The sequence below is a fragment of the Vulpes vulpes genome, chromosome 9, assembly GCF_048418805.1.
Source record: "Vulpes vulpes isolate BD-2025 chromosome 9, VulVul3, whole genome shotgun sequence".
Taxonomy (NCBI): Eukaryota; Metazoa; Chordata; class Mammalia; order Carnivora; family Canidae; genus Vulpes; species Vulpes vulpes.
In genome coordinates, this window is record NC_132788.1 from 50,284,377 (window position 1) to 50,311,995 (window position 27,619).

At 36.6% G+C, this 27,619-nt stretch overlaps 1 long non-coding RNA gene across 8 annotated transcripts in view; it reads right to left on the minus strand.

The window, feature by feature from the left end:
• The window catches only part of LOC112918697 (uncharacterized), a 110,618-nt gene that overhangs the window by 53,833 nt on the left and 29,166 nt on the right, over window positions 1-27,619 (minus strand). For 2 of the 8 annotated variants that reach the window (XR_011994272.1, XR_011994271.1), the window contains exons 6-7: window positions 25,707-25,815; window positions 973-1,121 (exon numbers count right to left, since the gene is read on the minus strand). This is a non-coding gene — a long non-coding RNA (uncharacterized lncRNA). Of the gene's footprint in view, window positions 1-972; window positions 1,122-1,675; window positions 4,437-6,643; window positions 6,825-17,415; window positions 22,209-25,706; window positions 25,816-27,619 lie in introns of those variants that run through there. The other 6 variants (XR_011994279.1, XR_011994273.1, XR_011994276.1 and 3 more) reach the window with 5 other exon arrangements.

The window sequence follows — 27,619 nt, forward strand, 5'->3', positions numbered from 1 at the left end:
GTACATACCTATCTCATGATGACACACTAAAAAGGAAAAAAATACGCAACCCCCGTGATGCTTGATTTGGTTCTTTGGGGGCTAAAGCCCAAAGACTCTAGATATTAAACTACTACTTATAAAAGGAGAGCTTCCAATGTATGGATATAGTAATATTCAAATCTGTAATTCTGGGGCAACCCGGGTGGCTCAGAGGTTTAGCGCCATCTTCAGGCCCAGGCATGATCCTGGAGACTTGGGATCAAGTCCCATGTCGGGCTCCCTGCATGGAGCCTGGTTTTCCCTCTGCCTGTGTCTCTGCCCCCCCCCTCCTCTCTGTGTTTCTCATGAATAAATAAAATCTTTTTTAAAAATCTGTAATTCTCATTTATTTTACCTATTTTTCAACAGAGACATATTGACCTTGTAAATGTGCTAGGACCTGCAGATTTAAAACCAAATGGCAAGTTCAAAATGTTACAAGTAGTTTCATATAGATGGCTAGAGAGAGGGATTAGCTTGGAACCACAGAGATGAGCATTACTAATTCATAAAGAGCCATGCATGTTAAGCCAAGGGATCGTGAAATTTATCCTGCTATCTGTAAAGAGGCATTGATGTCATATTAAGTGGTTATTATAGGCATAATCATACTGATGTTACAGAAAGATCATCATTGTAGTAGCATGGAGGGGGCCCTCATTAGGGACAAGCGGAAAAGACAGGAAAAGAAGGCAGCAATCCAGGGAATAAAGGTTGACGGCTTGAATTCAACCAATGGTAATAAAAGTGAAGTAAAAAGGAAAGATTTAGAGATATTAAGGAGGTTGAATGTAAAAGACTTGGAAATTGAATAAATGTCGTCTAAGTCACGTGAAAGATGAGTCAGGAAAGAATTGAAGATGCCTTTCAAATTTCTAACTTGGGCAACTTACTTTGTGATAGCAACTGGGGAAGGAACCGAGCTTTTAAAAAAAACAGCTTAAGGGGTACCTGGGAGGCTCCGTAGGTTAAATGTCTGCTTTCATTTGTCTCAGGTCATGATCTCAGGATCCTGGAATCGAGCCCCAGGTCGAGCTCCATGCTCAGCAGGGAATCTGTTCTTCCCCCTCCTTTCTCCCCTGCTCATGCTCTCTTTCTCTCTTTCAGATAAATTTAAAAAAGAAAACAGCTTGAGACATAATGCACATACCATACAATTCACCCATTCCATATATATAATTCAGGAGCATTCACTATAACCATAACCACAGAGTTGTGCAACCATAACCACAGTCAAATCTAGAACATTCTCATTTCTCCAAAAAGAAACACCACATCCTTCAGTTGTCACTCTCAATACCCCTCTTCTTCTTCCCCAAGCCTAAACCACCAATAATCTACTTGAGGTCTCTAAAGATTGGATGTCTATTTAGGACACTTGATATAAATGGAATTATATAAACGGAGACTTGGTGACCAGCTTCATTCACTTAGCATAATGTTTCAGGGTTCATCCGTGTTGTAGTATGTGTTGGTACATTATTTCTTTTTATTACTGAAAAATATTTCATTATATTTCATTTCATTATATACCACCCTTTATTTATCCTCATTTTTCTTTTTTTTAATTTTTTCTTTTTATTTATTTATGATAGTCACACACAGAGAGAGAGAGAGGCAGAGACACAGGCAGAGGGAGAAGCAGGCTCCATGCACCGGGAGCCCGACGTGGGATTCGATCCCGGGTCTCCAGGATCGCGCCCTGGGCCAAAGGCAGGCGCCAAACCACTGCACCACCCAGGGATCCCCTTATCCTCATTTTTCAATTGATGTTTCCAGTTTTTGGAAATTAATTGTTTAATTTGTTGAGTTGTTTCCAGTTTTTGGCTATTAGGAAGAAAGCTGCTATGAACACCTAACATGTAAGTTTTTGTGTTGACATGTATTCTCAAGTCTCTTGAGTATATACCTAGGAGGAGTATTACTGCACCACATTGTAACTTTATGTTTAACCTTTTGTAGAACTGCCGAACCCTTTTCTAAAATGGTTGCATCATATTATACTGCAACCAGCAGTGGATGAAACTCCAATATCTCTACATTGTCACCAATACTGGATTAATACTGATTATTCCCTTTCCTTTTTGTTACTATAGCCATCCTAGTGGATATGAAATAATATCTCATCGTGATTTTAATTTGCATTTTTCTGGTGGCTAATAATATTGAGCATCTTTTAATATGCTTATTGCCCATTTGTATACTTCTTTGGAGAAATGTCTATATATTTTGCCCATTGTTTAATTGGGCCATTTCTCCAGTTATTACCTAGTTGTGAGTTCTTTATATATTCTAGATACAAGTCCATTACCAGATATTGATTTGCAAAATTTTTCTCCCATTCTGTGGGTTGTCTTTTCACTTTCTTGATGGTACCCTTTGAAGCACAAAAGACTTTAATATTGATGAAGTTGTTTCAGCTTCCACTTTAGGTGTCATTATCTAAGAAATCATTGCCTCTTCCAAGGTTATAAAGACTTATAGCTATGTTTTCTTCTAATAATTTTATAGTTTGAGCCTTACTTTTATGTCTTTAGTCCATTTATAGTTAATCTTTGTATACAGTGTGAGGTAAGGGTCCATTGTCATTATTTTGTGGCTATCCAGCACCTTTTGTTGAAGAAACTATTTTTTCTCATTGAATTGTTTAAACACCCTTTCATGGTCCTAACTGACTAGGGTAGGGTTGGGCATCTGATTTAACGATAAGTAATCCAGAGGCTTACCAATGGTAATGAAGTAACTTAAGTTCAAAAAACTCAGCCCAAGTAAGAAAGAACTAGGTCAATGGGATTGTTCCTTCTTGGAGATTTGAATAGAGTCATACAGAAGAATTTAGTAACTGGCAAACAAACTAAAAGATGATGAAGAAAAAAAGTTGTAAGTCACAGAGTAATTATGAATGAGCTGAACTGTTAATAAATAGAAGCTATAAAAAATTTTAAAAAATACATAGAAGCTATAGATATAGAAATATAGATAGTGTAGAAAATGATTTCTTTGATCTGACAACTGAGAGAGAAGTGACAAGATGACTCAGGAAATGTAGAGCCTAAGTGCCGAGTCATTGTCAAAGGAAGAGTAGAGAGATGACATAGAAATTGTTGCTAAGGGTCTTTTAAGGGTTTTTTTCCCCCTTGAATTCCTAAGAACTATAAACCCTTCCTTGTGTTAACCAGATTCACTGATCCTTGCAACCCAAATGACACCCATATGTCTTCCAAGAGGTGAAATCTATAGGCTCCACAGAATACTACTAAATGAAATGAAAAGTCTTATGTTAGCGAGCCTAATACATACTTGGCTCCTAAAAGAAGTAGCACAAATCCCACTTTTTCTTACTTACTCCCAGACTCTCCTTATAGGTTTCATGGGCACTATCTGAGTTCTGCAAGTATGTGAGAAGCTCCAAGTCTTCCTGTTGTAACATGGACACGTGGCAATCTAAATCATAACTGAAATTCCTTTTGACTTCAGGAGTAAATACTGTAATGAATGATATACCAAACTAAACAGAACAGATGGAGTCTATCCAACTGACGTCTCTCTTTATATTTCTTCTTCATTCACCACAGATATTTTTTAACTTGGAGTTATTTTACTCATAGAAAATATTTTGGATCAGATTTAATATTTTTTCACTTAATAGGAGAAATCACATTGGAAATTAATACACACAGATGCCCAGATGCCATGAAAACATGAGCGATCTCACAGGCTATACCAGTAGTAGTCTTTCTTTCAAACTCATTGTGATCACGTTTTTGTCTTTGGTTTCAGGTAATGTGTAGTTTTGTGTTTTGTTTTGTTTTGTTTTTTAATCTCATTTGCCAAAGGATTACACTAGAGACGATAAGCCTCTAGTAATACAGCTTTGCAAGAGGCAGGAATATTTAGACAGGGATGATAAGGATGGTACTCAGATTTTAGGCAAAGTTCCCAGGTAGGCTACAATAGAAACATTCTCGAAGACTTAGAACTTCATTTGGATTTTTCCGAATGTTGATTTTGCTGCTAAGATTTAATGCAGTATAATTCCTGTGTTTTCACATGAGAATAATAGGGAAAAAATGAGGTAGTTCTTGTCTATTCAGTATAACATATGTTAGTCAAGCAAATGCTGTGTACAGACACTATGCTGCTAAGTGATAAGGAAAAAAAAATGAAAAAGAATCCATGTCTATGCTCAAGGACCTGTGATCTATATCGGGGTGGGGGAGATATCATAGCCAATTCTTTGATCTGGAAAAGAAAAGCCCAGATCTGCTTTTTGAACTGTCTGGAACCAGTAAGATTTCTGGAATTCAAATTCCTTCTCCGTGAACCTAACCAAATTACTTCAGTTCTCGAATCATCCATCGACTGAGTGGAAATAATTCACAGTTCCTGCCACATGGTGCTTTGGAGATGATGTTCTAAAAAGAAAATCAAATGAAACATGTACTTGTCATAGTTCCAGGCAATTGCAAGACTCCATAAATGCTATTATCTTCATCTTTTTAATTAATTCTTTTGGAACTTCAGGCATCTTATTATTTTGACTAATAACTCAGATTTTACTTTTGTTTTACAGATGTATAGACACCACTGGCTATCAGTTTGACACAGTTCTGTTCCAAAATCCACTTCTTTAATGTATATCATCACAAATGTACCATCAAAGGGCTAAGAGACTTTAAGATAAAACTATTCCTTGTATGTTGAAACAATACTTAATTTTATATGAATATTCTGAATATAGTCCCAACCTCCTAAATCTTCCTGGATCTAAGTGACACAAACTTTATTCATGTTCTAGGAAGCTATTCTCATGAGAAAATTTTGTGATATAGATTTCAATAAGCATTTGCTTTTTAAATATCCCCAGTACTTGAGTCTGATCAATGTAAAAGAATATATATTGTCAGCGACAGTTCACCTTCAATGAACTAGTGACCCTCCATTTTTCCATCTCATCTGCCTCCCTTGTAGCTACAGTTCTTGATTTTTTTTACACTTCAGATTTGAACTTCATTTTCCCTTACTCTTCACATAGACCAGTCAGTCTGCCTTTCTTTCCTCTCTACCCTTCCACTGAAACGCTCATGAAAGAACTAAAAATCCCATTGTTGACACATCTTCAGTTACTCATCCCCCCTCATCATGTTCAACTCTTAGAAGCATTGATTCTTTTAATATCTGAAAAGTTCTGAAATACATTTTTTGGAGGGGGAACATAATACTCAGTACTATGCTGCCAAATATTTAGCAATTGGCTTTCTGGAGATGGGGGAGGGGACAAAGAGTCCAATTTGCAGTGTTAGCTGGTTTTCATAGTTTAGATACTTCTACCATAACTTATTTCAAGCTGCCAACATAGCACTGCTGAACACAGTAGAGATGCACACCAATGCTCCAGCACAACGCTTGTTCTATGAGTTGACATCTGCATGCACTGAACACTAGAATAGTGAAGCATTTTATTTTTGTAAAATTTTAATAAGATGTAATTGCATCTTCAAAAGAGTGAATTTTAAAAGCTTAGTTATATTTAATGATTGTGATTTAAACACAATACTAATTAATTATAATTTGTATCTTTTTTAAATTTTTTTTTTTAATTTTTATTTATGATAGTCACAGAGAGATAGAGAGAGAGGCAGAGACACAGGCAGAGGGAGAAGCAGGCTCCATGCACCGGGAGCCCGACGTGGGATTCGATCCCGGGTCTCCAGGATCGCGCCCTGGGCCAAAGGCAGGCGCCAAACCGCTGCGCCACCCAGGGATCCCTATAATTTGTATCTTAACTTTGAATTTTAAAAGGCAAGTTTGGCTTTTTTAAAAGAAAAAAAATCTGAAAACCTACACAAAACTTACATTTTTATGAAAAAATTCTAGAGATACATATCCTTTGGTTAGAAATAGTTTTTATTTATTTTTACTCTTTAGATCATTACTGACAATAGAACACAATTTACATGAAAATCTTGATTAAAATATGACTAGCGATTTTGCTAAAATGGCATCAAAATAAATTTTATAGAATAATAATTATAAATCTTTATAGGTCTTTATTTTATTGTTCATCTAAACCTCATTGGCCCATCAGCAGAACTTCTAGATATGTAATAACAAATAAACTGCTTTGTCTGATATTTTGCCAATTCTGGTCATATGAAAAAAATACATCTTTACACATATTTTTGAATACTGGCATTATGAGGATGTATTTTTCAAGGCAGAAGGGTAGACCAAATTTTTATTTAACAGTTTGTTAGTGTCATTTATAACTTTTACATATTTAGACATGTCAGATGTGGGTCTCCATTTGTCCTCTGGCCCAATCCCTACAGATTTTATTTATTAATTTTATTTTTGAGAAGGGTGTGCAGAGGGAGAGACACAGAATCTCAAGTAGACTCCCCACTGAGCACAGAGCCAGACTGACCTGGGGCTCAAGCTCACAACCCTGAGATCATAGACCTGAGTTGAAACCAAGAATCAGATACATAACCGACTGAGCCAGCCAGGTGCTGCTGGCCCAATTCCTACAAATGTTGGGGGACAGCCTTCACCAAATACAATACCAAGTCCACACATACTCTATGGTCATCATGATAAAGTAATAAGGTGAGATTCTTACCAAGTTTGTTTGAACCCAGGTCCACCTGATTCCACAGCAATTGTTACTAAGAACTACAGTTTGTTGCCGTTTAACTGTTAGAGTATCTTAAAAATTAATAAAGTTAATGTTGTTTCTAGAATACTATATCTAGTTCAAGAGTTCAAATCAGAAATTTGTGTATTTTCCAAATGCCACTAAACTGTAAAAAAAAAAAGAAACACGTTAAAATTTCCCAAGTTAGATTAATTTATTCTGCTCAAGACATTGATCATTACATACTATGCTACATATATTATCAAGCACATTATTGCTGAGGAACAAAACATTTATTACTTAAGTAAATCAAGATAAAGGGATATGCCATCAAAGCCATGGAGATGCTTGAAAATAGACTATAGAAAATAGAAGATAGAAATTTAGGCTAGAAGTAAGCTAGAGAGTGGAAATGTGGTGACATTGGGTGGCTTTTGAGTGAAAAACAAGATCAGATTTGGGATGAGAATTTATCTGTGGGGCACATTGCATCTATTTTTCTTGCATACCTAGAATCATCTTAACTGCTTTCTAATGTGCACCCCAAAATGCCACATCTTTGGCACTCAGCTCAAGCCACCCCGGTGGTGTGCCTTTGTCCCTGGAACCTCAGATATCTAATGATTGTCTTGCTGTGAATTATTTCATACAGGGGAAATAGCCAGATGTTAAAACAGGAAATGCTTTATTTTCCTGCCATGTTTTATTTTCACACCTAAACTATAAAGACTACGTTGATGGAGTGTAATGCAAAGATAGTTCTGGCAAAAACAAAGGCACGTAGCCTGCAATGGTTATAAATACCACAAGTAACACTGTTCTTAACCTAAGCATCATCAGCATGATGGAGAGCTGTTTTCCTAGTTCATCATGCTATCTCAACTCTGCGGTGAGGTTAATAACACCACAGGTGGCATTAGGTATTTTGGTAACAAAAATCAAGTGATTACTAATCCTCCTTTTATTATTACTTAAACGGAAGTCACCATTTTGAATCACTTTAAGGATTAAGAATTTTCCGTTCACACAATTTTGAAGACGGTCTGAATCAGAAACAATATTTTCATATTTCTAGAAGGGTATGTTCCATGAGTACATCAGAGGCAGGTGTCCTGTTATGCTCCCTTCTCAGGACAGATGATGTCTTTCCATCCTTTTGATCAAAACTGAAACATCGGGATGCCTGGGTGGCTCAGCGGTTGAGCACCTGCCCCTGGCTCAGGGCGTGATCGGCGGTCTCAGGATCGAGTCCCACATCAGGCTCCCTGCCTGGAGCCTGCTTCTCCCTCTGCCTACGTCTCTGCCTTTCTGTCTGTATCTTCCATGAATAAATAAATAAATAAATAAATAAATAAATAAATAAATAAATTTTTAGATTTTATTTATTTATTCAGAGAGAGAGAGAAAGAGAGGCAGAGACACAGGCAGAGGGAGAAGCAGGCTCCAGACAAGGAGCTTGATGTGGGACTCGATCCTGGGACTCCGGGGTCACGCCCTGGACTGAAGGAGGAGCTAAACCACTGAGCCACCTGGGCTGCCCAAATAAAATCTTAAAAAAAAAAAATACTGAAACATCATTTCTATAGAAGGATCTTGCCTGATTTCCCAATGTAAATTTGGTCACAAAGTTCTGCATTCCCAAAATGTGGTGCACACGCTCCCATTTCCTTTATAGGGATTGTTACAACTACCATTTACTTATGCCATTTTGTGTCTAACGTCTATTCTACTAAGTGAAGTTCCACAACTCCAGAGACTATGGTCAGTTCACTACATGTTCCTGACACCTTGCACTATTTCTTGCAAACATTACTTGCTCAATAATGTTATGAGGATAAATATACTCCTCACGCTTATAGACACCATTGACACATTCTGAAGCTCATGATATAGAAATATTTAAAAGTGCAAAGGGAGGGACATAATGAGGTGCTGAAGACTTAAAATTAAGGTCCTCAGATGATCTCACCCAAGGAAAAGGCTTAAAGAAATAGAAAACAGTTTTACTTTTGTACGAAGAAGGGTAGGAGGGTCAATTAGGTGGGCCTGCTTTGGGTCCCAACTTTTGAAGGATGCTGAGGAATAGGGTGGGAGTATTATGACTTCTTGAGTTCCCCTTACTTAAGAAAGGGCACAAGCAAACTCAGAAGAGGCACAGTTTTGTTCATGCTGTTACTAAAAATGGGCAGCATTTGCATCAACTCCTGTAAAGGGGCATTGACTTCAGTTTCGGTCAATCATTTACTAGTATGGTGGGAAATGAAATTACTAGTACCCCAGGGGGAAATAAGATTTTCAGACTCTGGTTTAAGATATTTTACCCACGTTGCAACCTCATAGATAAAATTATTTTTAAAGTGTTTTAAAAGTTCCAGTTTTCCGGGCACCTGGGTGGCTCAGTAAGTTAAATCTCACTCTTGATTTTGGCTCGGGTCATGATCTTAGGGGTTGTGACATTGAGCCCTGCATCTGGTTCCACACTGGACATGGGGCCTGCTTGAGATTCTCTTTCTCCCTGCCCTCCCCCACTCTCTCTATCTCTCTAAAAATATTTTTAAAAACTAAAAAATTTTTTAAGTTCCAGTTTTCTTTTTTTAAAGATTTTATTTATTTATTCATGATAGACACACACAGAGAGAGGCAGAGACATAGGAAGAGGGAGAAGCAGGCTCCCTGCAAGGCCTGAAGGGGAGCTTGATCCCAGACCTCAGGCTCATGCCCTAAGCCAAAGGCAAACACTCAACCGCTGAACCACCCAGACATCCCTAAAGTTCCAGTTTTCTATTTCTTGTCCTTTCTGTCAGGCTCTGTACTTACTGGGAATATATAATGGACTTTACTTTGGCCCAACATACATAAAAATAAGACAATATCTATAACCCACTTCCTTTCCCAAACTGAAAATAAACTTCATGTCGTATCCATCTTCATGCCCATAGGGCCCAGGACAGTGCCTGACACATAGTAGATGCTCAACAAGTATTTGTTGAATAAACAGTCACGCAAAAGTGTTTCATCTATAGGTAATCCCATCCCAACCCTCAGTCTCAGACTGAAGAATCCAAATATGTAAGGTCTGCTTGGAGTCAAAGAGATAGCATCATAAAATAAGGATTTAACAGAAACTTTTCTAAGAACTTGGAAAAGTTCCCTCCAGATAGGAAATCAGCCTCAGGCCAAGTTACAACCAGGATTAGGAAGATTTATCCATTTTCAGTGTAGGACTTTTGGATATGTGATGTGAATAGCAGTAAGACAGGATAATTCCAAGACTCTCATGTGAAATGGTAGAAGCAAATCAACCAGGGGAAAAAAAATGAAGTTTTACCCTCTCCCAGCACAGTCTGTCCTCAGAGACACAGGATGGCTGGGTTTACCAAGCAAAGTATCAAGAAAGTCCTGCTTTCCCTGGAGGACAGTGATTCCTAACCATTTGTTATCCTACACCCCTTACAGAATCTGAAAGTTTTGGAACCTATGAACATTTTTATAAGTTTTCTGTAGTGGATGGGAAAAGGTTCTGTCTTATAGGATCATGGGAGAGCTTCAAACCTTTACTCTCCAACATAGAAACATGAGAATATTTTGAAACCCCTACTAAATGTGAGGCAAAACTTTTAGAAATACTAAGTGGATGACTCTTTACTGGTTCACTAGAAAGAAAGAAAGATGTAAAACAATAAGCATGCAGTAGATGTAATTATAAATAATCATGGTGGGGCACCCACAATACTAAGGAAAAATACTTTCTACCCACTCCTTACTTTCCATGAAAATTCTTAGGGAATTTACTGGGGACTACTGGGCTTTCTATACCCCATTACTCAACTCAGTCAGCTCCAAGTGAAGTAATTTGTCAGATTGATACCTTTAGTAAAAATAAATCAAGCATGCCCTGCCTATTCCTCTTGAGGGCAAGCCTAGGGGAAGTTGTCCCCCAGTGATGAAGGCAACCTTACTCTTCTCTGATGCCTACATCTTAATTTGTGCAGAACCTTGATGGAGAAGGAGCCCTGTTGGTTCTCCTTAGAGACCTCCACCACATGGTACAAAGCGGTGCTCAATGCATGTGGTATTTTATTTCATTGATTCTCTGATGTGTACACATTCTGACATTAGCAAGTCTCTTGGACATCTCAGCATTATTCTCAGAGAATCATAAGGAGGAGGTTGAACATGTTCTGTAGAGAACCTTCTAAAGTTATGTAAATTATGTCAATGTCATTTTTAATTTAAACACACTCTTGTATGAAAATCAATGAGGGGGCACCTGGGTGGCTCAGTTGGTTAAGCAGTGGGCTCTTTATTTCAGTTCAGGTCATGATCTTAGGGTCATGGGATCAACCCCCAAGTCAGGTCCCCTGCTCAGCGTGGAGCTTGCCTAAGTAAGGTTCTCTCTCCCTCTCCATCTGCCCTTCCCCCTGCTCATGCTCTCTGTCTCTAAAAAGAAAAAAAATCAATAATTAGAAAAAATAATCAATGTTTAGGTAACCTTGGTGAAAGCCACTTTAAAATTTGTTCAGAGCAAGATATAATTTAGGATGAACCAGTAGCCAAGATTTTCAAGTTAATTTGTGTTTGTTCTGGGGCAAAGTGCTCTATGTGACCATCATTGTCATTGCTGTTTTCTTAGGATCTGTTAGGATTTTTCTGACTAATTTCCAAGGCCATTAAATAGTGATATATCAGGGAAATAAATAGTAGTCAAGCAAAAGTGTGGGTTTTTTGTTTTTGTTTTTTGTGGTTTTTTGTTTGTTGTTTTGTTTTTGATAATTGCTGAAATAAAGCTCTGGAAAGCATATAAAATCCAAATGTACAGGTTGTATACAGGGTGTATAGGGATATATAAGTCGACTACCTTCTTGGTAAACTTTGAAATTTGTGATAAATCTAAGCTTCACAGACAAAAACACAGACTTTACTAGAAGGATTTATTGTTCAGAAGAGTGCCACGTAAAGCACAGTAGCTAGTGAGTAGAAAGAAGAACATGCCAATGTGCATCCGGCACTTTGGGAGACTGGCAAAGCTTAGCTGAACGTCTGTTCTGAATGGTATGTCATTAAGAACAAGTTGAACAGGTTGGTCCACTCTCCATCAATGCACCTTATCAACAAAGGCCGATTAAACTTTAACCGCACATTGTGAAATGTTTGTGGCTGAGAAGATTGCGGGTATGTATAATACAGGAAATGCACTCTCAGAAAGGTTACTACGAGGTAATTGGTAAATAATGTTTGTGTCTATTCTAGCAAGGTTGAATGATAAGACATTTTATATAAACACTGATTATTTTGAAAACTTTTAAGTGCAATTTCAAATAAAGCAAAACAGACACAATAAAAATAATGCTTATTTTTAGCAAATGTCACTCTTCTGAATATACTGGGCTCAAAGAATGGTTTGAGTATGTTAGAGGGTGGCTACATCTTTAATCCCTGCACTGTTTATTAAATTGTCATCACAACTACAGATGGGTATTTTATATTTGATATTAATTTCTTAATCTCTAAAAAAATGCGTCTTATACTGTAAACAGCTAATCAAATTTAAATTATTTATTTAAAACACTTAGGCATTAATAAATCTGTTTCATTTCTATTTAAGCCATAAAAAAGAGTTAATGGAAATAATTTATTCAGCAACTCTGATCTCTAAAATGCTTAAATTGACTATTTAAATAAATTTAAGTTTCGGTTAGACATCTAGTGGTAGGTAAACACAATTTGGGTAACAGAATCACAGTTCACTGCAACTGAGCATAAACACAGTATAGAGTATACCACAAGAGGAGGGAGGTGGCCTCTGAGGCCACAGTCTTTCTCCCAGGCTATTGCAACTAATAAGGCTTTTTTGTCTTTTTTGTTTTTTTTAATGACAGCAAGCTAAAGTATCTAGAAGATGGATTATACAGGTTTGACCTCATTAGATACATTTTAGCTTTATGTCAATTAGGACTCTATGCAGGCATTCTAAAAGGAATAACATATTCCAAACAACACTGGAGCAAGGAACGTGTAAGAGATGAACCAGATGGAAGAAAATCGTAGATAGGGAGCCAAGAAAATGATGACAGAGGCCCAGACTCCACGTGGTTAAAGCCCAGACAGGAGTCTTTGATGAGCTAATATACAGGGTTAAATAAGTGATTATGAAAAGTGTAGGAGAGAGACATGGTAGATTGAACAAATGTGTTTTCCTCTACTCTCTCCTGAAACTGCACTCAGATGATGATAAAGGGATTTTTTAAAGCATATATCCCTCACAGACAAATAGAAGACAAGATATGGCAACAGCCAGATTTTAGAAGCTGGAAAACAAGTGAACACCTAGCAACTAACTTCACAAACTTGACAAAGCGAGGACCCGAGTGGAAGCCGAGAAGGTCAGCAACAAAGCCATCTGAGCAGCAGAAACCCAACAAAGCATATGCCTCCAAAAGGACCATATGCCTCTAAAAGTAAGAATGCAGTTAAGAATAAACCTAAGTCGGGCTAAATATCCATGTTAGTAGCAATTTGCTCCTCAGATTCTTTCCCTTATCCCACCCAGCAGAGCAACTGCCCCTTGCCCACCAAGGCAGAAAGCCAAGGTGCCTTCCAGAAAGGCTGAGTTGGGGGATTATGAGCCAGATACCAGGCTCTGCTGGCAAGGCAGTTAGCCACTGAAGCTGCAAACTGAGGATTCAGTGAAAAACCTACATAAGAAAAGAAAATATCCCACCAGTTTTTCCAGTCAATTCTGAGAAAACATTAGATACTCATCCTTCCAGACAGAATAGAGAATCCCTTTCAGGGAAAGGGAATCCATCCAGGGGAAACCATCCAGACCAAGAGAGAATCCATGGAGAGCCAACTGTTGAGAGCTTCTCCAATAAAATAACCCAGCCAAATCATCCTACAGCACACACACACACACACACACACACACACACACACACACACACACAAGTTCTAGTTAGTTTCTATATGAAATACAAAAGCCAAAGTAGTCAAAGAAGTAACTCAGAAGAGAACAGAGAAAACGCAAGTAGAAGAAAAAAAATTTCCTCAAACTCAAATTAGTATCTTCAAAGGTACAAGAATATATAGTATTCTTTTTTTTAATTTTTATTTATTTATGATAGTCACACACAGAGAGAGAGAGAGGCAGAAACATAGGCAGAGGGAGAAGCAGGCTCCATGCACTGGAAGCCCGACGTGGGATTCGATCCTGGGTCTCCAGGATCACGCCCTGGGCCAAAGGCAGGCACCAAACCGCTGCGCCACCCAGGGATCCCAATATAGAGTATTCTTAAGCTAAAAATAGAGTGTTATTCTAATATGGAGCAATCTGATAAATGAACTCAAGGAATTTGAAAATAAGATAGCAGAAATGGAAATTTTTAAAAAATGAGTTGGAAAAAGAAAGTTGAAGAAATTGTTCAGAAAGTAGAAGGAAAAAACTTTTTTAAAAATCGAAATTTCATAAGAAAATTAGGAATCACCATTAAAATAGGGGCTTCCAGACAGAGAACAAAAAATGCTAAAGAGGAAACATGATTTCCCAGCACTGGGCTTGAGTTTCCTGATGGAAAAGGCCTGCTGAGTTTCCAAGACAATAGATCTGCATAAAAAAACAGCATCAGAAAAATCCCAAGACTCAGTGAGTCAAGAGATAATTATAAAAATTACTGAGATGGAAAAAATGATCAAAATCAAAGTATCAAGAATCAAAGTGCCATCAGCTTCTGAACAACTTAGAAACTAGAAGACAATCAAGCGATGCTTTAGAAACTCAGAGAATTATTTCTAAACACCAAATTACCACTCAAGTGGGAAAGTATAATTAACATCTTTTTTTCAGATACGTGAGTTTTCCCAAACTCTCTCATTGATACCTGACACTGAAAAGTCAGAAATACCAATTGAAACGTATTTATAAATAGGGAGGGAGATACCAAAGAAACAGCCATGTGAGTTGTGAACTACTGCTGCTGAGCAGTGAAAATCAGAATGAAGACAAGGGATACTAATTTTTTTAGCTTTGACCTAGTAGAGCTAATTTTCTTATAAAACCATTTACCTTTACAATATTGGTTAAAATAAAAGTTGAATAATATACATTAAAGTACAAACTACACAAGGATTAAAAAACTTAGAGTACAGAATAATACATCCAGTATGCTCTCATTGAATACAAAAAATGGAGGTGTAATACCTGTGTATGCATGGAATATCTCTGGAGGATAGGAAGAAGCTGATAGCAATCATCTCTTTTAAAAAAAGAACATTTGAACTGTAATGGAAGGAAGGTTTACTTTTCATCGTATGTTTATTGAATCATTTTCACTTTTAATTATGTTACTTCTACTTTAATTTTGTAATGCTTAAAGTTTTTTCAAAGGCTGGAGACAGCACAAGATACTAAGATATTAACAGTATAGCACTCCAGCCCAGCAATGACTATCAATCTCTGAGATATATGGGAATTTGTCTGAATCCCAGGCAGGATTGATTTGAAAATATATAAAAGGATTTGACCAGAAAAGAGAAAAAGGAACAAGGGATCCTGCTGTATATGAGCTATTGACATTGTTGATCACCATGTGTAACAAAAGTAAAATCTCAAGGTCCAGAGAACTCCAGAATATAAGAAAACATAAATTGTGGAAGATTGAAGGGTAGACCTTAATGAGCAGCTTGGGAAGTTGGTATATAGAGAATCAAGATTCAAAAACCTTTCTAAGGGGAAAAGCAAAGATACAGATGCAATGAAATGCCAGGACACCTACACCCCGATGTTTCTAGCAGCAATGTCCACAATAGCCAAACTGTGGAAGGAGCCTCGGTGTCCATCGAAAAATGAATGGATAAAGAAGATGTGGTCTATGTATACAATGGAATATTCCTCAGCCATTAGAAATGACAAATACCCACCATTTGCTTCAACATGGATGGAACTGGAGGGTATTATGCTCAGTGAAATAAGTCCATCGGAGAAGGACAAACATTATATGTTCTCATTCATTTAGGGAATATAAATAATAGTGAAAGGGAATAGAGGGGAAGGGAGAAGAAATGGGTAGGAAATATCAGAAAGGGAGACAGAACATGGAAGACTCCTAACTCTGGGAAACGAACTAGGGGTGGTGGAAGGGGAGGAGGGCGGGGTGTGGGGGTGACTGGGTGACGGGCACTGAGGGGGACACTTGACGGGATGAGCACTGGGTGTTATCCTGTATGTTGGCAAATTGAACACCAAAAAAATAATTTATTATTAAAAAAAAAAAAACAACAACCTTTCTATTGGGGCCTCTGGGTGGCTCAGTGGTTGAGTGTCTGCCTTCGCCTCAGGTCATGATTCTGGGGCCTGGGATGGAGTCCCCGCATCAAGTTCCCTGCAGGGAGCCTGCTTCTCCTTCTCTCTGTGACTCTCATGAATAAATAAATAAAATCTTAAAAACCCCAAAACCTTTCTATTTAGCAATTTTTGAATAATAGAGAATAGTCTGCAGAGTTGCCAAATGTAAAGGATAAGGAAAGCTAATAACAATAGTACCTAGTTGAGTGCTTACTATGTACTGGATACTGTTGTGAGCACTTCCCGTGTGTTAAGTCACCTAATAGCCCTAAGAACCCCATGCGGTATGTTCTACTCCCATCCTCATTTTACTGATAATGAATCAGAGAAGTTATTTGTGTAAAGCTGTTATTCTGAACAACTTGGAAATTAGAAGACAGTGGAACAATGCTTTAAAGGCTCAGAAAATGGGATCCCTGGGTGGCACAGTGGTTTGGTGCCTGCCTTTGGCCCAGGGCGCGATCCTGGAGACCCAGGATCGAATCCCACATCAGGCTCCCGGTGCATGGAGCCTGCTTCTCCCTCTGCCTGTGTCTCTGCCTCTCCCTCTTTCTCTCTCTGTGACTATCATAAATAAATAAAAATTTTAAAAAAAAGAAAAAAAAAAGAAAAAAAGGCTCAGAAAATAATTTCTAGCCATTAAAGTTTTTATTCCCTGTGCTGTGATGCTCACCGAATCTATGTTCACATTTTTCCACCAATCCGTATATACCACACTCATGATCAACCAAACTGTTCAAAATTACCTTCATTCAAAAGGCACTGGTAAGGACTGAAAATACTAAATGTATAGTTTATGATAAAGAATAATTGGGATCCCTGGGTGGCGCAGTGGTTTGGCGCCTGCCTTTTTGGCCCAGGGCCCGATCCTGGAGACCGGGGATCGAATCCCACGTCGGGCTCCGGGTGCATGGAGCCTGTTTCTCCTCCCTCTGCCTGTGTCTCTGCCTCTCTCTCTCTCTGTGTGTGACTATCATAAATAAATAAAAAAAAATTAAAAAAAAAGAATAATTGAACATCTTTGTCTTGATATCAGGTGACATTTCCACGATTCGCTTTTCCAAGTGAACTGTGTCACATGTAACAATGCTATTTCCCATGTGCGAAAGTCAGGTTATCAATTCTGTGGGCCACTTTTTCCAAGAAGTGAGAATCAGTTCCCTGAATCCTTTCCACACTCACTTCTGTTATGACCCAAGCAATAGTACATTCGTAGAACAGGGTTCTTGGTTTTTGTTTTGCTCTTCTTTTGGGCTGACCGGGTAATGTAGGCACCAAAACAATGTCTTGACCACCTGATCCTCATTGTTTGCTAAGAGTTTTAGCAAGAAACTATGTAACTATTTTTTGAGTCCTTGGTGTGTTCATATCTTATAGCTTTTATGGAATGAAAAAAGAGATGAAATACTCAAAGCCATGAAAGTAGAAAACAGGTTTATTATTTTTTTTTTTGAGGACCTATCATTTTCGTGCATCACCTCGAACGATCACAGCTTGCAAGTGACAGGTAGACTTGTTTCAAGTACAGTACCCCAAAAAAGGGTTCTTTGAAGCTAACATGCCACTGCCTCATCCAATGGTAACTTTTTATTTCTGAAGATCTTTGATGACTTTAAAAGCAAACTGCATATTTGGAATATGTAAAAGCCCTCAGTTTTTAAGCGGAAACACTTTAATAACTCCTACAATTGGTCCAATCATCCTTTGTTCTGGTAAGTGAAAAGAGATCCCATTTTATGCTTTTATTGCAATTTTCACTTTTTCTGAATCCTTCATTCTTGATCGCAGAAGGGAAGAGGGTACTATTTGAGGAAATTATCTGTTTGTGCAAATAGAGTTAATTGCCTGTTTTTTGCTATTACCACCCTCTAGTGGATCCACAGACTAATTTTTACAGAAAGTGCCATAGGCACTTTCCTTAATAATAGGCTCTCTAGAGCTACTTTGTCCAAGATGGTAGCCACTAACCACAGGTGGCAATTGAAATTTAAATCAGTAAAGATTAAAGTGAAGTATTCCATTCCTCAGTCACTCTAGCAGCACATCAAATGCTCAGTAGTCTTGTGTGATGACAAAAGACAATTCTGGGCATAGAACATTTCCCTCATCACAGAAAGTTGTATTGGACAATGTTGATCTAGAATAATATGTGTATTATAGAACATGAGGACATGACCCTATTCAATTTGAAGGGAATGTATGTTCTTGACTATAGGTGATTCCAAACCATCCCAAAGCCCTAGATTCTATCCTCAGCATCCAAAAGCCACAGAATCAAGCAGCTAACTGTGGCTTGAACTTCTCGTAAGAGTTAAAATTTACTTTTTTATATGAGTTTATTTATTTAAATCTAACAGATTTCATTACTTCAACAGATTCCAGGCTATGTCGTGCAAATATACTGAATTATCTTTGACATACAACACACATTACTGCTTCCTGATCCAATAAAATGTAACCATATAATTCTCTCTCTTCTTCCTTAAGTGAGCAAAATCAGAATAAAAACTCACTCATTTTCCAATGAAGTTAATTAAAAGCAGAATTGATAAGAGAAATTATTTTAAAGGATGTAGAACTATAATAGATGTAGACTCTCATTCATGACAACTGCATTAGAGGAAAACTCAAAGCATTCAATATAAAGGTAACATTTGTGATGTTGATTTGTGAGGGGAAGCGCTTCTTGGCAACTGTAAATTTTTGCTACTGAGGAAATTACATATATAAATATTATGTTTTATTTCATTACGTGAATATCAAGATACTTGACTGAAAATATTGCTATCCCTGCCTCAATATGTCAAATTAACCATGTAATGGGCTCAAATTAACTCAATCATTATTAGAAAGATAGTTTCGATAACTAGAGTGAAAGCTGTTAAGTAGGATTATTTTCTTTTATACCAAAGCAAAATCTTATTCTGTAAATGCCTAGGATGTCAGCATTTAACAATATTCAAAACATAGTTAACATCTGTAAGTGGTGGAGAACCAATGGGCTAACAAAGTATAGCTCTGTCCTTATAAAATTTTCAGACCAGTACTATAGCTGATAGTCATATAGACATTACACCCATTTGTCTCATGGTAATATGTCAAACAAGATTATGAAACAAGTGAACCTTAAGAATCTCAGATATAACCCCCCATATATCTATTTATGAATTCAATAATGATTTATTGATTTGCACTGTGTGTCAGCACAGCGCTGGGCCCTGAAGATACAACAATATATTGGACAAGGTCTTGTAATCCAAAAAGCAATCAGGATTAGTTTATATAATTCCATTCAAGTTTTACCTTTTGTTTTTTTTAAGCTTTTATAGATTGAGAGGGAATTCACCTTGCCACAAATTTCACCTCCTGATAATTTCATTTGCAGATTGTTGGATGGATTGAATCCTTTCTTCAAATCTTAACAAATAAGTTTTGAGTTTAACAAATGGGTTTTAGATACTTACTATCTGATAATAATAAATAATAATTAAATAAAGATAAAATGACAAAGCTTTAATAGAGAAATTCATCCAAGGGGCATGTGGTGGCTCAGTTGGTTAAGTGTCTGCCTTTGGCTCAAGTCATGATCCCAGGGTCCTGGGATGGAGCCCTTGGATGGGTTCCCTGCTCAGTGGGGAGTCTGCTTCTCCTTCTCTGTCTGCCCCTCCTCTGCTCATGTTTTCACTCTCTCTCCCTCTTTCAAATAAATAAATAAAACCTTTTTAAAAAACATGGGGCACTTGTGTGGCTCAGTGGTTGAGCATCTGCCTTTGGCTCAGGTCATGATCCCAGATCTAGAATTGAGTCTGGCATCAGGCTCCCTGAGTAAGCCTGCTTCTCCCTCTGCCTATGTCTCTGCCTTTCTCTCTGTTTCTGTCATGAATAACTAAATAAAATCTTTAAAAAATATATTTTTAAAAAATAAAAAAATATATATCAAAAGTACTGCTGGATATTAGATAAAAATGCAGATAAGTATTCCAGGGAGGACTAGTACTAATTTATAAAAAGGGAAGACATTTGAGCTTGGTCTTGAAGGTGGGAGTTTCCTAAGCAGAGAAGGGTATGTCAAACATAGAAAAAAATGGGAACCTGCTGAATTCAGTCTGGTGATTTAGAGCACAGAGTTGAGGGAAGAAAATGGCAAGGAAATAAGATGACATTTTAGAGGGTATATTTTTACCAAGAGAAATAAATGCGTTTGACTAAATTATCAAATTATCAATCAAGATAAATTATCAATTATTATCAATGTTTTATAATGAGACCTTAGAACCAAACATCCACTTTCCCCTTTAATATCAACCTTTATCACAACAAAGTTATCATTTTGAGGCAATACTTATTTTGGTCAATACTGATTGATGGAAAGAGTGCAAAAATCATCCCTAGTATGTTTCAGTTAAAAATTATTCATTTCTTCAAGAAGTATTTTAAAGCATCTGCTATGCCCTGAGTGCATTACCTGCAGTAATACAAGAAGTAAACAAGATATAGTCTATCTTTGAACATCTGCTTTTAATTGAAAACATAAAAGTGATCCAATGTAATTACATAAAAATATGATAAGCATTCCGTGAGAAAGATGAGGGGACTTGGGAAGAGCAAAATGTGGTCACCTCAGGGAAGATCTAGAATGTCTAACAGAAAAAGTAATATTTTCTGTGTCTTTAGGAATGATTAAGAGTTTGACAGAAGGAAAAGTGAGAAGAAAGTATTTTAGGCAGAGGGATAAAGATAAATGTCTTCTAGCTATAAATGTTCCTGGCAAACATTTCTCTGCCCTAGTTTTGTAGGTTAACAAAAATATTTTCAAATTTAAGAAAATCATATTTTAAACATACTTTCTCATTATAAATGTCTATTTTACTAGATTTTATACACATCCAACTAGGAATCATACTTTTAGAAATTATTGTTTATGAAACAAACATATATCTTAAATCAAAACCAGGGGACCCACTTTTCATTTCTCCATCATATCCTGGATATATTTCCTCTACTCAGAGAGTTCCTCTCATTATTGCTGTTAACAAGAGCAAAGCAACATTGACAGTAAAAAATAGCCGGGAGACTAAGAAGCCATATCACTTTAAATGAAAAATTCCTTTCCAGTGTTTCTCTAAATTTGTCCATGGCAAAGTTGGGAACAGCTCAATGATACCCATTTAGATAAGAATTCCATCCTTTTCAGTTTAATTCTTCCAGTATCCCACTCGTTCATATTTAAGAATTTTTAACTAAGGTGTAATTTATGTGCCTTGAAACGCAAAAATCCAAATGTAATGTTTGATGAGTTTTGTCAAATGTGAGTATCCATATAAATCACACTTTAAACAAATCAAGTATTTCTGACACTTCAGAAAGTTCCCTCTTTCCCCAGATATAAAAATTTGTATTAATCATTATTGATGTCTTTATAACTTACAATACCAAGTATACAGAAAATCTAGGTTCTAATAGAAGAGAATGGTTTTTAAATATATACATAGGCAATGAATCATTTAAATTCTAATAAGCTAATAATTTAAACTGTAGTACGTTTCCTTGTAAATACAGTAATAATTTTAGCAAGGGATAGATACCCAAACATCATCATCACCAAAAACATTTGTCAGAGAAATAATACACGTAACTCTATTTATATAAATGAAGCACAAAACCAAATTGAAAATAATGCCAAACATAAAACCCAAATAATAAACCAATGCTGTGCACAGGCTTTATAGCAAATACTTCATAAAAGAAATGAGATTTCAGCAGAATTAAATAAGGAAAATACAGGAAATATCAGAAAGATGTGGAAAATATAGAGGAAGAAGCATGTATAGATGGTATGTGCATGTCTTTGTGTGTGAGAGAGACAGCAAGAGTGATGGAGAGAAATTAAAGATGGAACTAAGTGTAATTTATGAAATATGTGGTATTCGTAATTGCTTAATAAAAATGGTGTTTACATGAATTGAAATAGATCATAGAATCCATTGAGCAACTGCTGAATACAAATGTCTTGAATTTCTAAGCAAATCCCTGAAACACACATTATCTAGTGAACTATGGTACAAACCATGTTGGTGTAGATTTCTGTCCTGATTAGCTGACATTGATCATGGAAAGAGTGCAAAAATCATCCCTAGTATGTTTCAGTTAAAAATGATCCATTTCTTCAAGAAGTATTTTAAAGCATCTGCTACATCCTGAGTGCATTACCTGCAGTAATACAAGAAGTAAGATATAGTCTACTAGGTGACTATTAGACTATAGTCTAAATGACTATTTTGACTTTCTGCACTTGGATAATTCTCACAACTAATAGATACAATAATGCTTCTTATATACCCTCCAAGGTTGTTAACATGGCATGCTTTATAGATGAAAACAAAAATCCTCTGTGTATCAATTACTATTACAGTATTCAATCCTTACCATATTGAAAACATAAGCTCATACTGACACAGGAAATCTGTACTTGGATTTGCTTGTATGCCACTAAATTCATTATCTTTCAAACGAATATGATCTGTCTCACTAGTTAGACTGTAAAACCCCAAATGTCTGGAGCCTACTTCTATACATTGTAAATATTCAATAAAAGTTGAGGGCTGACTGATTTTAAGTGGCCATTTCTAACATAAGCTCAAGATGCTTCCTAGAAATATACAGTGGTTACAAGTCTTTCTTAATTATGAGTAAGGGACAGATGAGGCTAGGTAGAGTGACTAGGCTGAGGCAGGGAGTCATGGAACCAGGCTCACAGAAATCCCAGCCACGGAGAAATAGACTTGGTATTTACAAGAACAGGTTGTTTGTTCTCACAATAAAAACAAGTCCACCGTTTGTTCTAAATATAGACATGATATTTACAAATCCACATGATGTTGACAAGAAATTTACCAAGTCCCCCCCCCCCCCCCTTTTTACCATAATAGCCCTCAGTGGCAACCTAGGCAAGGCATTTGGGACCCCTGTCAAACTAGAGAGCTTTTTTTCTTTCTTTTCTATTCTCAGTTTACTTAACAAACTTTCACTTTACCCTTTTGTGTCCACTCCCTGAAACAAGGAACCCTGTAACCCTACAACAGTTACTCTTCAAATATATTCATAACCTTTATAAAAACATGAGAAATTTCATTTATTAAGGTTAGGTATATCTTTACATCCACTTTGTTTTTCTTAAGTTATAAATCTTAAGAAGGAAGTTACTCTATATTTAGTTCTACTGGAAAGTGCCTAATGGAACATAAAGCTTCAGTATACTTAATGACCTATCCCAAGTTAATAATCATGCTGCCCAGCTGGGATGAAGTATTATGAGCAGAATGAGCTGGCTCTCAACAACTGTTATTATATGGAAAAGATAAGCCTTTCTGAAGAAAAAAAAAACAACTCATTTTGAATCAACACAATATAGAACTATAGAAAGTCAAAAGGACTAAAAGGCAATAAATAAAGGGGAAGGTCATTAAAAGTAAACTGATACGTTTCTAGTTTATAATAGTCTTTGAATGTGTCCCCTTAGCTAGGCTACAATCCCCAATTATTCAATCAAACATGAATCTAGTTGTTGCTTTTAGGGTATTTTGTAGATGTGATTCAAGTACGTAATCAGATGACTTTGAGTAAAGGAGATAATCCCAAATAATCTGGGTGTGCCCAATTCATCAGCTGAAAGATTTAGGAGTAGAGCTGATGCTTCCATAAGGAAGAAATTTCACCTGTGGACAACAGTTTCAGCTCCAGAGGTTTAGCCTGCCCAGCCTTACTGTCTGGCCTATGGATGTGGGACCTGCCTAACTAGCCCCCACAACTACAGAAGCCAAATTCTTACAACAAATATTTTAATGTATACCTCCTACTGGTTCTGCTTCTCTGACTGAACCATTTCTGATGACAGGCATGCATACCAAACAATAATGTTACTGTTTTTATATGAAAACTTTCATCTCGGCCCCTCATTTTTAGTGACAAAGAACTTGCTACAATTTCATCCCAGAGAAGAAATGTCCGGAGACCAAGGAAATTAAAAAAAAAAAAAAAGTAATAATAAATGTACTTAAAATCATTTCAGAAAGCTTTGTATTACCAAAGAAATAAAACTGTGTATTCAAATATTTTAAACAAAAAATCTTAATATTTTGTAACCAGAAAGTCATAACCAAGAAAATGTCCTTTAATTCATTTGATGTGACATATACAAAATAACCAAATGAGAAGATTGTAATAGAGCCTTTGAGGTCATGACCTTCATAGGTTTTAAGGCATGTACCTAAAGAAATAGTTCAGCATTCCTAGCTTATTTGTTTATGCAATGAGGACCATTAATCACTCCATTTGAGCTTAAGTGTCTGCATTTGAACCTTGAACTAAATCTCCAGTGTATTTCAGGAATGTCCATGTGGGATTTCTTTTCTTACTTCAACAAACAATCCAGTTCAGTTCAAACATTTATTGAATACTCATTAGTTACTAGGAATATACATTCTTTATGACTAAGTTTTGATTATTTGTTTATTAAACTCTCAAAGACAAGATGAACGTCAGCATTAAAATATTTATACTATTGAGAAATGTTAGAAAATTTGAAAGTCAACTTTATTCAAATTGTGCATGAAATGTTCTTCCACCAACACTCAAATGATGCAATTTCTAATGATTTTCTCAACCTTAAATTATGCTTCTTTTTCTTAATTAGAGGAAAACATTTTAAATTGCCTTTGTAATGCAATTCTGTATATAAGACAATTAGCACTAAATACTTCCTTAATGGACAGATCAGAAGAAAAGAAAGAAGAAATTTGGCCTGCATTTAGGGGATATAAATAGATGGCAGAATTAGGAGGAGCATAAAAAAATGTATATGAAGACAGGGTAGAGAAGTGAACAAAGAAAAATAAATATACAAAAAAAGGAATAAAAAATAGATGAGAGATGTGAATTAAATTTAGGGAAATGAAAGATAAAAGTGAGGAATAAAGTTTAAGCAAAAGGGATTTTAAAAGCCATACTTTGGTGGAATAATCAATCAACAATGAAATATTTTTAGGATACTTAGAGAAAAGGTTATATAATAAATCTCATATATTTTGGTCTCCTACTTTCAACAACCAGACAGTGGGAAAGCTAACAAAACTATTGTTAAATCTAAGGTAAGAAAGCAGACCTTCCAGAGTACAAATTTAATAATATCATTGGAGATGATGTTGGAATATACTCTTATTTTTCTGCTCAGAAATGTAGGAGAGATCTTAGGCCTTAGAAAATGTTCACTTGAGAGAATGATGAATTGGGGCACACAACTCTTTTTAGAATGTATCTGGGATCAGGACACCTAGATGACTCAGTTCACCATCTGACTCTTGGTTAAGCATCTGACTCTTGGTTTTGGTTCAGGTCATGATCTCATGGGTTGTGGGATCGAGCCCCTCATTGGACTCTGCAGAGGTCTACTTGGAGATTCTCTACCTCTGCCTCACCACCCCCTGCCCCCGTCTCTCCAAAATGAACAAATAAATCTTAAAAAAAAAAAAAGTATCTGAGCTAATTTTGCTAATATATTAATAGCATAAATTATATATGTCTGTCTACATCTACATTTAGCTGACAATGTCTATGCACCTCACTTGCTTTACTAGAGACTCCTTTTGTCTTTATGGAATTGAATAGGTATGAATGCAACATATTTATAGAATGAACTGCCACAGATCTTACCATGAATCTCTGAAGTCAGACCTGTTCTCCTCGTACTGCACAAAATCTCATTCTTCATTCTTGTAAAGGAGCAGTTTTCTCTACATGAACGGTTAGTTGTGGGTGAGTTCTATGAACCAAGACAAATTGAATGATGGATATCAAAAGGTCAATTTTATAAAGATCCTTCATCTGATTATTTTCTCTCCTGATACAACTCGTCTGGGGTAAAGTAAGGCAAAGTGTTCTTTTCTTACAATCAAGACGTTAGATTGTGCCAACACCAGGACACTGAGAGAGGCGGCACAAAAGGGGTAAAAAGGACACTGAGAGAAAAGACAGCCAAATGGCAAACACGTAGCCAGTTTAATGTCAATTCTAAGATGAATTAGACCTTCATTACAACAAAAATCCCTATTTGCTACATTAATCTTTCCATCCTTGCCACTTTTGAGGAATTATTCTCCTCTGGTATTACAAACTTTGGATTGTTTCCCAAAACTCCCTAACCCAAGAACAATGTCTCAAGGTCCTAGCCTATTTACAAAGATTTATAAAGATTTAAGTATTAAGCATGGTCTCTCCACTTTTAAGTTGGTGTGGATGTTGCTTCTCTTGGCATAGTTTACATGGTGGTGTTTTATTGGAATGTTGGAAATTCCCAGATTTGTTTATCTGAAGTGTTAGTTACTGACATCCTAAAAACTTCCTGCAGTGTATTCACAAGCCCAGTTAGAGTAGATGGGAGAAGAAATGCTTCAGCAGAAAGAAAAGGGGTGGAGGGAGTCGTATTTTTGTCAAGTGACCACCTAATATTAGCTACTAGGCAGCTCAGGTGGTTCAGCGGTTTAGCGCCGCCTTCAGCCCAGGGCGTGATCCTGGAGTCCCAGGATCAATTCCCACGCCAGGCTCTCTGCATGGAGCCTGCTTCTCCCTCTGCCTGTGTCTCTGCCTCTTTCTGTCTCTCTCTCTTTCTCTCATGAATAAATAAATAAAATATTTTTAAAAATAAAATAAAATAAAATATTAGCTACTGAAAGCCGTAGGAGGAACGAAAGGATATAGGATAGGAATAAGCAGAGTATTGGATAGTATTTAACGAATGGTTACTATGATGCTGTCATACCCCTGATGGCTTTACGGCTCTTAACTCATTAGATCCATATTCATTCAATCTGTATAACCATTCCTGTAGGCAAAGCAGTAAGTTACATAAGTACTTTTATTCCCATTTTGCAGATGAACTGAGACATGAAGAAAGAAAATACTGTGCCCAGTGATTCTACCACTGGACTATGGTGAGGGAGGGTTCAAACTCAAGCCTTCTGACTCCAATCTCCATAGTATCACACAATGCTACCCTGGCTCACCTAAATTATTTTCCTGAATTACACACTAAGATCTCTATTATCTGAATATGTCTGAGCGAGATGGCAGGAACTCCCAACACAAAGCCCCGAATTACATTCGAACCAATGTTCTAGTCCTTTACACACACTCGACAATGATCCTTCCTGATTTTTGCTGCTAAAAAAAAAACAAAAAACAAAAAAAAACAAAACAAAAACCCTCTTTCCTGATTATTCCTGCATAATAATGTAGAAAAACAATTCTATGCTTTTTAGCTTTTCATGCTCTTGATAATGTTCTTAGTATTTGTTGAGGACCTCAAAAAATTTTTGCCTATGTAGATGATATCTTTTCTATATTTGCTATATTAGAAACTTGAGAAATTTCTAAAGGATGTATTTATTACTTTATTAATTTACTAATCCAACTGCAATAATCCCATGAAGAGTTACCATAAGCAAATATATTTTTATGAGAAATAACTTCATTCTCTAAAACAAAAAAAAGTAGTGAGAAATTGGCATTATTTTATATTTCTGGCAAATCGAATGTCTAGCATAGGAGAAGACAGCTGAATCTTATGC